Here is an 11,519-nt window from a genome sequence, read left to right as displayed (position 1 = left end):
AGATACAGTATTGCTACCCTAGGGGTTTTTTGTTTGTTTCCATTTGCACAAAGTTTCTTCTTCCATAACTTTACTTTCACGCTCTTTCATTCTGAGGTGGGTCTCTTGTAGATAGCGTATATATGGGTCTTGTTTTCTGATCTATTTAGCTACCCTATGTCTTTTGATTGGGGCATTTAAGCCATTTACATTTAAAGTGATTATTGATGGGTATGTATTTATTGGCATTTTATTTTTTTATTAATTTATTTTCGAGAGTATTACAGATGTCTCTAATTTCCCGCCTTTGCCTCCCTCCACCCAGCTCCCACCCCAGGCCTTCATCTATTGTATGTGCCCATGGGTTATGCATATAAGTTCTTTGACTAATCTCTTCCTACCCTCCCTCTAAGATCCGTCAGTCTGTTCCATGCTTCCATATCTATTGGTCCTATTTTGTTCGTCAGTTTATTTTGTTCATTATATTTCACATATAAGTGAGATCATGTGATACTTGTCTTTCTCTGACTGGCTTATTTTGTTTAGCATAATACTCTCCAGGTCCCTCCATGCTGTCTTAAAGGGTAAGAGATCCTTCTCTTAACATTTGCTGGTGATGAACTCCTTTAGTTTTTTCTTAATGGGAAACTATTTCAGCTTCAACTTTAAAAGATAGTCTTAGTAGAGTAGGCTTGGTTTCTGATCCTTGTTTTTCATCACTTTAAATAGTTCATGACATTTCTTCTGGCCTGAAATGTTTCTGTTGAGAAATCAGCTGACAGTCTTATGGGAGTTCCCTTGTATACAACTAACTGTCATTCTCATGCTACTTTTAAGATTTTCTATTTGTCTTTAATCTTTGTCATTTCAATTATGATATGTCTTGGTGTGGGCCTCACTGGGTTCATCTTTTCCCCCCTCTTCACCCAAGGATATATTTATTGATTTGTAAGAGAGAGAGGGAAACATTGATGTGAGAAACATCGATCAGTTGCCTCCCACATGTGCTCTGACTGCGGCTCGAACTCACAACCTTTTGGTGAATGGGATGACGCTCCAACCAAATGAGCCACCTGGCCAGGGCTGTTGGGTTCATTTTGTTTGAGACTCTGTTCTTCCTGAAGTTGTGTGTCTTTTTCCTTCACTCGGTTAGCAAATTTTTCCATTATTTCTTCAAATAGATTCTCGATTCCTTGCTCTCTCTTCTCCCCCTGGCACTTCTACGATGTGGAGATGTGGATGTGGTTACATTTGATGTTGTCCCACAGGTGCCTTAGATTTTCTTCATTTTTAAAACTCATTTTCCTTTCCCCTGCTATGCCTGGATGTTTTCTGCTACCTTGTCCTCCAAATTGCTGATTCAGTTCCGTTTCCTCAAACCTGCTGTTGTTTCCTTGCAGTGTATTATTTACTTCAGATATTAATGTTTTCTGTGTCCTTTTTTTGCTTACTATTTGTTTAACTTCTGGGTTCATCTGCCCCGTTTCTTTAGTATCCGTATAACCATTGTTTTGAACTCTGTACCTGGTAGCACACTTGAAAACGTCCATTTCATTTGAGGGTGTGTGTGTGTGTGTGTGTGTGAGATTTCTCATTCCTTTATTGGGGCCTTTTTTGTGTGTCTTCCTATCTAGGCTCCCTCTCTGTATTTGTTTCTGTGTATGAGGTAGCTTTACTATGTCTCCCAATCTTGGCACGGTATCCTTATGTGGTAGGTGTCTTGTGGGGCTCTGTGGCGCAATCTCACTGGGCACTTCAGCTAGGTGCTCTTGGAATGTCCCTTGTGGGGGTTATGTGAGCCCTCCTGTTGTTGTGGCTTGACTTCTGTGCACTGGCCCTTCAAGAGAGCCATCCCCCTTCTCACCAGGGCAAATGGAATCCCTACTGATTTTCACAGCCAGATATGGTGCGGTCTCTTCTTCCTGGGTCTAGTGCTCCAAGTCAGGGAGCCTGTTTTGGGGCTGAGACCACTTGTTACTCCAGGGGTGGTGGGTTGGGATATGCTAAGCTTAGATATCCCTCTGCATCAGGGTGTGGGGCCAGCCCTTCTCACATCTCTGCCCTTCCTACTAGTCTTGACACAGGTTCCTCTGTAAATCCTTAGCTTTAAGACTTCTGTTTAGCTCGTTTCAGATGGTCCTTCAGGTTGATTCTTCTGTTCTTTAGCCGCTACTCTGATATAGTCCTGGGAGGAGGCGAGTGTAACTTCTACCTACTCTGCTGACATCTTGACTCTATTCACTGCACACTCTTCTACCAGAAGTAGGAATCTTTACAAAGTGAACTGGACCTCTGGCTTAGGCTCAAAACCCAAATGGAGCCCCAACGTCTCCCCTGTGTAATAATGGGGTCCACTAGCACAAGCTTGACTTCAAGCTTCTAGAGTTAGCATGGATTCACTCACTGAGTGGACGATGAGCTCTTAGGTAAGTCACTTAACATCCTTAGCCTCAGTTTCCCTTTTTATAAAATCATTTAAAGATATAAATAAGATTCAAAATGGTCTTACAACCTGATGTTTTATTCTAAGTTGCTCCAGAGGCCAAAGAATTATATCTTTTTCTTCTGTGTTATTCTTCTAATGGCTAATATAGGACTTAGGACAGAAGACGTGCTAAATAAGAACTTCTTGAATGCACATTGCTCTAGGATGCATGAAGCAGGTGTTTTATTGAATAAGGAGTTTTGAATCTTGCCAGCCTAAACCTTGAGACTTGACATTAATCTTGAATGTCTTCAGGCACTGCCCCATATCTAAGCATTTTTTCTTCTCCGTACTTGATATATCTTTAGCCTAGAGACTGCAGACATGTATAAGAAATTCCAATAAGCAGCTATTCACATACAACCCACACTTTATGCCCTCTAGCTTTGGCATACCTATGTGATGCAATTTAAAACTTAAGAATTTGTTTCCCCATTTAACATGTTCCCTGCCCAGTTGAAATGGAGAAAGTGTTCATTATCCAACACTAAGTACCAGTTCAGCACCATCCAAGGCCTGAGCCCTCCCTGGGTAAGTAACAGGTTCTACCTCTCCTGTAAGAGACATTAACAAATAAGCTTGTGAAGGACTGACAAGACAAAGAAACTTGGGCTTATGTATTAATTGGCGAAAAAACTGAGCACAGTGTGTTTACAGTTTTTCTCAGTCCTGAATTCCCTCTCTAGTGATGAGGATGTCTCTTTCTCTCCTGGTGTGGGAAGGAAGATTTAGTTCCCTCCTTTCGGGGGGACAAGCAGGGTAGAGTATCCTTTCATGCACTAGCTTTTTACTGAGTAACCTTAATTAAAAGTAATCCATACGCCAAAGAGGCATATTTTGGGGTGGCAATTCTGTTCCCCTACACCAGTGGTCGGCAAACTGCGGCTCGCGAGCCACATGCGGCTCTTTGGCGTGGTATTTTGTGGAAGAGCCACACTCAAGGGGCCAAAGAGCCGCATGTGGCTTGCGAGCCGCAGTTTGCCGACCACTACCCTACACCAACAGATTGTATGAAGCATCAAGGATTGCTCAAGAGTGACAGTTTTATTTCTTGGTGAGATCAGCATCTCCAGCTGATGCTCTGCCCTTCAGATGAGTGTCTCCATGGAAGGGCCGACTATGCCCCTAAAATGGAGAGCTCACGTTCTGGACACTCTCTCACGGGGGATGATCAGAGCTACTTCTGGCCCATATGTCTTTGTATGAAGAAAAAGCTCACTTGAACTTGGAATTCATTTTAAGAAGTGTGAGCCCCAAAGGACTCAGAAAGTTTGCTACATTTCGGAAATGTGTCCTTCACCCTAATCTGTTCAATGTAGCATCAAATTCTGTAGCCATGAGGAATAGTAAAAGTCATATAGTAACACATAACACGCTCCTTCCAACTCCCTCATTTCTCCCCACCCCATCACACAGACACATACACACACTAACCCATCACCTCCCCCTCAGCAGTCCTTAGGCCCTCTGCCCCCGCACCCTGCTCCTTAGGAGTTCAGACTCATCTTTCTTGGCTAGTCAGGTTATTATTATACCAACATGCTTCATGTGACAACCATATTTGCAACCCATCTTCTGCTTATGCATCTGTCTTATGCTCTTACACCACGTGTATGTTGTCTTCTTTTTGTGGGGAGTGGCTACAGTGTTTGGACAGGTTCAAGCCTTGGACTAATGAGAGGGTACAGTCCTCTCACTGCCACGTGCAAGTCTCAGCTTGGAGGGCAGGGCCCTCCCAGCACAATTATAGCCAACAGCTGTAGTTGTGAGCTTGAACCTATGGTCCCAACATGTGGCCCCACATGCCTGGTCCGAACATGTGGCCCCATGTGCCTGAGTGATAGAGTTCAGGTGCATGTAGTTGAGTAGGATTGAAACCCACGAGAATGTTGTAAACATTTTGATCACGTCCTTACTTTGCCTTGTGGCATCTGCTATAAAAGAAAGACACAGCTTGTGGGCATTGGCGCTGTCTTTCAGAGAAGCAGCATCCCACTGAGACCCAGCTTTCATTCTCTTGTCTGTCTTTTCTAAGCCTTTCAGCCACCCCCACTCAGGTTCACCCTTGGCCATGCTGGCACAGCGCAAGTGGCGCCCGAACAGGGCCTGAGTTCGGGGGAACTACAATTGTTAGGTGAAAGGAGGCTCCAAGGCTCGCACAAGGAAAGTAAGGCTAAAAGCAAAAGTAAGGTAGGGAGCCGAGGTTTGGTAGCAGCTCGGTGTAAAACATGCGACAAAGCTTAGTAGAAGCATTTTTAAATTTCTTAAGGAGAAAATAAGTAGAAAATAGGTAAGAAATAAGGTAGAAAAGCATAAAAAGAAGAGGATCCCTAGAACAATTCTTATTGAAGCATTTTTTAAAAATTAAAAACAGATCTGTAAAGCATAATTGTCATTTAAAGAGAATAAGAGAAAGTAGAAAATAAGTGGTAGAAATAAGCAGTAGAAATAAGCGGTAGAAATAAGCAGTAGAAATAGAGAAATAAGCAGTATAAATAAGTGGTAGAAATAGAAGGTAGACATAGGTAGAAAATAAAATAAAGTAGAAAATAGGAGATACAAAATAAGGTAGAAATCTCCTAGGTTTTGTTTAAGCCACTGTAAAGCAAAAAATGGCTGTGTTTGATGTTGTTTGAGGAAGTAACTTTTATTCTGACCTAGATTGTAAGCTCTTGCGGCAGTTGCATTGTTTCTGGGCTTTGGTTGTTTTTGCTTGTGTGACCTGATAGCTCCCTGGGACTTTGGGTCTGGTGAGAAACTTCCACCAGTGCAGACGGGGCTGATTTGACTGGGATTGGTGCCGACTCAGTGCCAAGGCCAACCGTCGAAACAGCCTGATCCAGGGGATCAGCCTTGCATCGACGACATCTTCGCATTGGCGGCATTTTACTACACAAGGGATCGAGGTATCAACATGGAGTCAGCTGAAGAAGATGAGACTGAGGCCAAGCAGATGTTAGAAAAGCAAGAAGTGGAAGCTATGCTAGCGTTGGTGAACTGCCAGTTTTCTGTAAAATCTTGTGGAGCTAAATCTAAGGACTCTGAGTAAGAAATCCTAAAAATGTTAAAACATCTATAGTTTGGTTTTTCTCTTATTGCTGTGTTGCACTGGCATTGTTTTGTTATGGTTATTATTAATAGCTAGAGTTTTGTTCTCTTGTTGCTGTATTAATATTGCTGTGTTGTTTGTTTTGTTAATAGACAGAGTTTGTTTTGATTATGCTGAATAATTTGTTTAGAGTTTTTTGATAATGTAAATAGAAGTGTTTAAAAACAAAAGAAACGGGGGATATGTGGGGAGCGGCTACAGTGTTTGGACAGGTTCAAGCCTTGGACTAATGAGAGGGCACAGTCCTCTCATTGCCACATGCAAGTCCCAGTTTAGAGGGCAGGGCCCTCCCAGCACAATTATAGCCAATAGCTATAGTTGTAAGCTTGAACCTGTGGTCTGAACACATGGCCCCATGTGCCTGAGTGATAGAGTTCAGGTGCATGTAGTTGAGTAGGACTGAAACCCACGAGAATGTTGTAAACATCTTGATCACGCCCTTACTTTGCCTCATAGCTTCTGCTATAAAATAAAGACACGGCTCGAGAATGTTGTAAACATCTTGATCACGCCCTTACTTGGCCTCGTAGCTTCTGCTATAAAATAAAGACACGGCTTATGGGCATGGTTGCTGTCTCTCAGAGAAGCAGCGTCCCACCGAGACCCAGTTTTCATTCTCTTGTCTGTCTTTTCTAAGCCTTTCAGCCGCCCCCACTCAGGTTCACCCTTGACTGTGCTGGCGCGGCACACTTTTTTGGTGGGATGCGTTGATAGCTGTTCCTCCCACATTCCAAGCAGCAAAACACTCAATAGGGAAACCTAAGTGAGCCAGAGAAAGCAAGTAAGTCCCACTGCGCACTCATTCGTGATGACTGTGGTGACAGGTGGGGGTGCAGCTGGTGCTCAGAGTCAATCTAGACCCAGCTGCTTACAGGGAAAAGGGGAAGAGACTAACGCTCTGCTTCTGAGACCTGAGCCCAGACTTGCCTTTGTGGCTGGAATCAGGATCCAACTGAAGTGGCAGAGGTTTGGTAAACTCCCCACCTGAACTCGGGCAGATTCGTGACAACAGGCTGTCACCAGATGCAATTGTTCAGACAGAATAAATTGATGAAAGGGCACATGCCAAACGCTCGCAGTGGTTATCTCTGGGGTTACTGGAACACTTCATTTTCTGGTTGGTGCTTTTGTTCTCCCAAAATGTCTATAGTGAACCCAAATTCCTTTTATAATAAACTAAGTTTTCTAAACAGGTAAATTAATTCCAAGTGCATACACCCATATTCGACTATCCAAAGGGTCCACTGGAGTAGTTGTGTGAAATAATCCAAATCCCAGACTATGGAGCCAGGTTACTTGGATTCAAATCTCAGGGATGACTTTTACTAGATGTTGTGATTTTGGGGACATTTCTTGACCTTCCTGTGCGTTCATTTCCTTATCTGGAACATGAGAATAATAATATTCTCCTTAAAGAATTGTTGTGAGGCTTCCATGCGCTAATATATAAGAAACCCTCAGAACGATGCCTGGCATGCAGAGATGACACACTTGCTACTAGTACTCAGTGACACCTACTGCCATTGCTCAAGAGTTTTTGAGCCACCTTTTGGAAGCACTGTATTCAGGGTCTTAAACACCTGGATGTGGACAAAATGTCCTCCTTTAAAGATGTTTCGGGTCTGAAATAAGGTGTCCTTATAAAGTCAAGAGCTGGATGTTCTTGTGTTGTTCCTCTACTTCCGATGAAGAATTCCATACAACATGTGCACACACATAGACAGACAGTTCTGCACCATGTAGAGCTGGAGGAGCCCCTGCTATAGAGAGAGTGAAAGTAAGTTTCCATTATGAGACCGATCCTCTTATAGGCTTTCAAGGCTTGAGAGATGAGCTGAGAGCCAGAGGGCACACTTCATGAAAGGCTGGTTTATATTTAAACTTGAGCCTCTTGCCCTGGCCGGTTGGGCTCAGTGGATAGAGGTCAGCCTGTGGACTGAAGGGTCCATGGTTCAATTCTGGTCAAGGACACGTACCTTGGCTGCAGTGGCTGTGTGCTGGAGGCAATCTATGTGATGTTTCTCTCCGTTTCTCCCTCTCCTTCCCACTCTCTGTAAAAATCAATGGAAAAAATATCCTCAGGTGAGGATTAATAAAACATTTTTTTTTCATAAAATAAAATAAATTCAAGCCTCTTTTTCTTCCTTAAAGTTTGCTGATGCTGAGTTTTAAGAATGAAATATCATTGCTTTCATACAAATATTCCCAAACATTACCAGCTGTCATTCTGACATGAAATAGGGTTGTGACATTACAATGATAACATTAGCATTTTAGCATCATTGTTCTTCTGTAAATCACCCTACACATGACCTTAAAAAATCAGTGGGGCACTGGCATCAAAGCAGTCAGGACTAGATGAGAATAACGGCAGCCACCTCCTGTGCCGGGACCCCAGTCCCATGCAAGCCAACCTATGGCCCCAAGAGAACCTGCTGCGAAGGTGTGCCCCTCGGTGTACACAAGCCAAGATGAACAGAACGTGTGCCGAACGTTCTTTTCCCAGATGCAAAGGATTTTGATAAAAACTAACCTGGTTGTCACAGAGCAAAAGAATCTCATGTTTCTAATCACTGAATTGTTTACAAAACATTTTCCAATTAAAAAAAGGTTTCACTGCCAATCAGCAGGTGAGTGGATAAAAAAAAAAACTGTGGTACGTGTACACAGTGGAATACTACGCTGCTGTAAAAAAGGAAGGACTCATACCATTCACAACAGCTTGGAGGGACCTGGAGAGTATCATGCTAAATGAAACAAGCCAGTCAGAGAAAGACAAGTATCACATGATCTCACTCATATGTGGAATCTAATGAACAAAATAAACTGATGAACAAAATAGATCCAGAGTCATAGAAGCATGAACAGACTGTTGAAACGCAGAGGGAAGGCAGGGGAGGGTGGGTGGAAAGAGATCAACCAATGAACCTGTATGCATATATGCATGTGTGGACACAGACAATGGGGTGGTGAGGGCCTGTGGGGGAGGGGACAGGAGTGGGCTGGAAGAGGTTTATGGGGGGGAAAGAGGACCTATATAATACTTTCAACAATAAAGATTTTTTAAAAAAGGTTTCACCAACAAAATAAGCAAACACAATAGAAACAGACTCAAGGACACAGGGAGTGGACTGATGGTGGCGAGAAAAGGGGGGACTGGGTGAAAGAGATGAAGGGGTCAAGAAGTACAAATTGGTAGTAACAGAAGAGTCACGGGCATGTAAAGCACAGCACAGGGAGTCTAGTCAATAATATTGCAATGACTATGCCTGGTGCCCGGGGGGCACTGGAATCGGGAGAGCACCTTGGAGAGCATGTGACTGCCTAACCACCGTGCTGTCCACATGAAGCCAACACGAAACAACCCTGGAAGTCAACTTCAGCGGAAAAATAAACGAATAACGGCAGAGGCTTCGCTGGTCGAGTGTTGGTAGGGAAGGTTGTGTTCCACACGATTTGCAAAGAAAGTGAAGTCCGCTTCCTTCTGTCTCCAAATGTCAACTTGAATCGATCTGGTGGAAATCCTTTAGAAATGCAAATCAAAACCACAATGAGATACCACCTCACACCAGGCAGAATGGCTATTATCAAAAAGCCAACAAACAAGTGCTGGTGAGGATGTACAGAAAGGGCACCCTGTGCATTGCTGGTGGGACTGCAGGGTGGGCAGCCTCTGTGGAAACAGTGTGGAGATTCCTCAAAAACCAACAAATATTCTACTGTATCACCCAGCAATTCCACGTCTGAGAATTATCTGAAGAAAACAAAAACACTAATTCAAAAAGATACATGGCCCTAGCCCCTTTGGCTCAGTGGATAGAGGGTCCTGGGTTCGATTCAGATCAAGAGCACATGCCTGGGTTACAGGCTCGATCCTCAGGAGGGGGCGTGCAGGAGACAGCTGATCAATAATCCTCTCTCATCACTGTTTCCATCTCTCTCCCTCTCCCTTCCTCTCTGAAATCAATAAAAAAATATTTTTTTAAAAAAGATATATGCATCCCTATGTTCATTGCAACATTATTTACAACAGCCAACACATGGAAGCGACCTAGTTGTCCACTGATAGATGAATGGATAAAGGAGATGTCACACACACACACACGGACTATGACTCACCCATAAAGAGAATGAAACCTTGCCATCTGCAACACATGGATGGACCTTGAGGGTATTATACTGAGTGAAACAAGCCAGAGACAAATACCTAGGTTTCCCTTATATGTGGAATTCAGAAAACAAAACAAACGGAATAAAACCCGACTCACAGAAACAGAGACCAAATGGCCGGCTGCCAGGAGGGAGGAGGGGGATGGAGTGATGGTAGCGCGATCAGTTTGCCCTGTGACAGACGGTCACCACACTGAGTGTGGCAGCCACTTCGCAAGAAATGCACACGTGGAATCACTACATTGAACACCTGAACCTAACATTTTATACCAACTACACAAATAAAAACTTTAAAAAATGTATTACTGTGTCCTTGATTAGATCGGTGGTTCTCAACCTTCCTAATGCCGCGACCCTTTAATACAGTTCCTCATGTTGTGGTGACCCCCAACCATAAAATTATTTTTGTTGCTACTTCATAACTGTAATTTTGCTACTGTTATGAATCGTAATGTAAATATCTGATATGCAGGATGTATTTTCATTGTTACAAATTGAACATAATTAAAGCATAGTGATTAATCACAAAAACAATATGTAATTATATATGTGTTTTCCGATGGTCTTAGGCGACCCCTGTGAAAGGGTCGTTCGACCCCCAAAGGGGTCGCGACCCACAGGTTGAGAACCGCTGCCCTCAGCAGAGAGTATCACTATTACAGACCTCGAACATGTACTAAAAGGTGAACAGGAACACAAATTAAGAATGACATAAACCTAGGACTGCGTTTTACTCTTTCAATCACATGTGCGACTTGGAGAGGTCACTCACCCTCCTGGAGATGAACTTTCCTCATCTTTTAAAAGAAAAGTTACCGTCTAAGTCACAGATCACTCTCACAATGAAAACTGTCCCGGGAGAGTCGCAGTGCCCAGCAGAGGCCCCACAGAAAGGAGCGTCCCCAGTCAGGTGGGCGACTCAAAGGCTAGGACCCGTCCCCAATGGCCTCGTCTACACGGTCCCAACCAGCTGTTTGCTGAGTTCCGTTCTCTCTAATAAAGGCATCTGATAGTTTAATTATAACTTTTATTACCAGGATGTCTGTCTTTAGCAGTTTATTTCTATTTTTTAATTTGCTATGGGCTGGGGACCCAGGTACTCACAGCTGACAGATGTAGTTAAAATTTGGGGCTACAGCCCTAGCCAGTCTGGCTCAGTGGATAGAGCATTGGCCTGCAGACTGAAGGGTCCCGGGTTCGATTCCAGTCAAGGGCACATGCCAGGTTGCGGGGTCCATCCCCAGTTGGGGTGCGTGTAGGAGGCAGCTGATCAATGATTCTCTCTTATCATTGATGTTTTTCTCTCTCTCTCCCTCTCCCTTCTTCTCTGAAATCAGTAAAAATATATTTTAAAAAATTGGGTGCTACATTGAGGTGTCCTCCAAGATTTTAAAACTTTAAAATCAACACAGAGGAGGGAGAATGATCGTACAGCTGCAATGGCTCTCAGCCAGGAGGGTTTTACTGTAACCCAGTCCAAATGCAGGGACATTGGCTATGGAAGGTTTTGGTCAGGGGTGGGTGTCTCCACCCACAAAATGCAGAAAATGAAGAGCCAAACAGTGGGCAGTGCCCAACCCCATGCATGGAATTTGTCACGAAGGGATTTCAAGGATTAAGACCCCATTATCAAGACTTTTTTTAAAAAAATAATTATTTTTTAAAGTATTACATATGTCCCCTTTTTCAACTGTTGACTTCTGTCAGCCTGCCCTCTTCCCCCACCCCAGGCCTTCCCCACCCTATTGTCTGAGTCAATGGGTTATGCCTATATGC

Source organism: Myotis brandtii, unplaced genomic scaffold, assembly GCF_000412655.1.
Source record: "Myotis brandtii unplaced genomic scaffold, ASM41265v1 scaffold1074, whole genome shotgun sequence".
NCBI classification, from domain to species: Eukaryota; Metazoa; Chordata; class Mammalia; order Chiroptera; family Vespertilionidae; genus Myotis; species Myotis brandtii.
This window is presented reverse-complemented; position numbering follows the sequence as displayed.